Below are 2,946 nucleotides of genomic sequence, written 5' to 3' on the forward strand. Positions count from 1 at the left end.
TATATTCAGGTTCTTTTTCCTTATAGGTTATTACAAAATATTGAGTATCATTCCCTGTGCTGTACAGTAGGCCCTTGGAACCTTTTATACATATACATATATCCTCTCTTTTGGGGGCTTTCCCTGGTAGCTTACTGGTAAAGAATCCACCTGCAATGCAGGAGACTCTGGTTCGATTCCTGGGTCAGGAAGATCCCCTGGAGAAGGGAAAGACGACCCACTCCAGTATTCTTGGGTTTCCTTGGTGGCTCAGCTGGTGAAGAATCTGCCTGCAATGTGGGAGACCTGGATTCGATCCCTGGGTGAGGAAGATCCCCTGGAGAAGGGAACAGCTACCCACTCCAGTGTTCTGGCCTGGAATATTCCATGGACTGCAGTCTATGGGGTCCCAAAGAGTAGGACATGACTAAGAGGCTTTCACTTTTCTCTTTTTAGATTATTTTCCCATATAAGTCATTGCAGAGTATTGAGTAGAGTTCCCTGTGCTATCCTGCAGGACATTTTTAGTTTTCTATTTTATGTATGTGAAAGAAAGTGAAGTCACTCAGTCATGTCTGACTCTTTGTGACCCCATGGACTGTAGCCTACCAGGCTCCTCTGTCCATGGTATTTTCCAGGCAATAGTACTGGAGTGGATTGCCATTTCCTTCTCCAGGGGATCTTCCCAACCCAGGGACTGAACCCAGGTCTCCCGCATTGTAGACAGACACTTTACCATCTGAGCCACCTGGGAAGTCCTATTTTATGTATAGTAGGGTTTATATGTCAGTCCTAATCTCTCAGTTCATCCCTCCCCCACCTTCCCTGCTAGGAACCATAAGCTGCTTTTTATATCTGTGACTCTATTTCTGTTGTGAAAATAAGTCAATTTGTACCATTTTTTAAGATTCCATATATAAGCAATTTTATATGATATCTGTTTTTCTCTAACTTCCTTCACTCAGTATGACAATCTTCAGGTCCATCCATGTTGCTGCAAATGGCATTTTTGTTTGTTTGTTTGTTTTGTTTTAATAGCTGAGTGATGACATGACTTTTGAAGGATTTGTAAGTAGTTTCTTTCCTTTCTGGGGAGTCCACTCTCAGTTTCTGATCTCCAATACTTTTTTCAAGAGCTGAAGGAATTCCTAAAATAAGATAGGATTTAAGAAACTTGGGGACCTTTGCAGATAGAATAATAAGTACTTATTACTTAAAATCATAGGATTAATAAAAGATGTCCCATATTTTGCCTCCTCACATAATTTCTACCTTGAGCCTATATAATAGTGAAAAATATATGTAGAAAACTGAGAGGTAGAGAGAAGTAATGTGAGTGCCTATCAGTATCTATCAGTGCCTAAATGTAACTCTCTAAGAGCTGCGTTATTATTAAAGGTGCTCTATAATTAGAGCAAGTGCTCTAATAAAGGTGCTCTGAGTGAGTTTTTACTCCTGCTCTTAATTCAATGGTTCACTGTATTCTTTCATCTTTACCCTGTATAAATCTGTTTTGGTGGTAATCTATAAATATCAGTTTAGAATTCTTTCATATTCTTATTTTAGTTACACAGAAATTTCAAAAACTGCAAAAAGAAATGCATTAAAGGAAATGAATATTTCTACAGATATATACATATAATACACCAACCATAAGAAGATTGTGATCCTATCTTTTGTATAAAGTAAGAAAAAGATGCATGTCCTCATTTTCTCTTGTTTGTTTTGGTTTGATTTTTTGGTTTTCAGCTGAATTTTTCTTTTGGGTTACGGTGTTTTCTTTGTGTTACTTTCAGATCCTAGGAAAAGGTCAAACATAAAAAATGGCAGATATAAAATTCTATCGGAAGCCCCTCATTTTGACCTCTGATGTTATCTATGTCTTGTCAGTTGTAAAGCTTGTTCATTTATAGGCATCTACTTATCACAGGAATATAGGAAATCCAGGGCAAGTGGTATAAATCATGGCACCTGACTTCAATGTTTTTATGCAGCTGGCATCCCTCTAAAATGAATGTAAAGAGAGTACTTAAAAAGGAAAAGTTGAGGGCTTTTCTCAGCACAGGTGGCAGTTCCAAACTCTCTCCATCTGACTGGTTCACAGAATCATTTCGGCCCCAGAGCCATCATTTGCTCCTTGGTGGCTGGGGGGAGTGTCTTGGAAGGATGAGTCACAGCCATCCTGTGAGTCAGACTCAGGTCTGGTGAAGATGAAGTTCTTGCTTTCTTCCTGGACATATAACAACCCGGGACTCGTGCTATGAATAGCAGGGTACTTTAAAAACTAAACCTTTTCCTCCCCTTCCTCGCTGTTTAATGCCGTAAATAGTTCTGACACCTGTCAAGCCTCAGAGGTACTTGGCTCCACCCTTCCATCCCACCCCCACCCCAAGTGCTGGTGACTATTCACAAACCCTCCTAAGAGACCCCCAAGAGGAAACAAGTGCCCTGCAGTAAAATGAGGAGGCCGCACCTGGAATCGCTGCCCAGGTGTTTGGGCGTCTTAGCTCCCAGCCTGATGGTTGCAGGTCTGGAACGCTTGCCCCACTGTCCCCGCTGCGGCCAGGAGCTGGGTGGCTGCACATTCAGGCGACGTTGTGCTGTCTCAGTCTGAAGTTCCTGACGACCGGGACGAAAAAGCTGAACCCCTCCCCCGCCCCCCCCCAACCTCCCCAGTTGGGAGTGGGGGAGTGGGGATCTTGCCCTTCCAGAGACTGGTATCTAAAGAGCTCTAGATGCATATACATACACCAAACTCAGACACGCTGGTCACTCCAGATGGCGAGATGACCCCCGAGCGGTAAAGGTGCCCAGAAAGGCCACTCTCAGAACCACAGCAGGCGGAATGGACCCGGGAGATACGGAGGGGGAGGGGGGCGGGATCGGCTCTCGCTGCATTTTTTGCAGGAATTCCTGCAGGGCCGACACGGGATCAGAAATATATTCCGAGCAGCCGCAGGGATGCAG

This window comes from Bison bison, unplaced genomic scaffold (assembly GCF_000754665.1).
Source record: "Bison bison bison isolate TAMUID 2011002044 unplaced genomic scaffold, Bison_UMD1.0 scf7180017864384, whole genome shotgun sequence".
Lineage (NCBI taxonomy): Eukaryota > Metazoa > Chordata > Mammalia > Artiodactyla > Bovidae > Bison > Bison bison.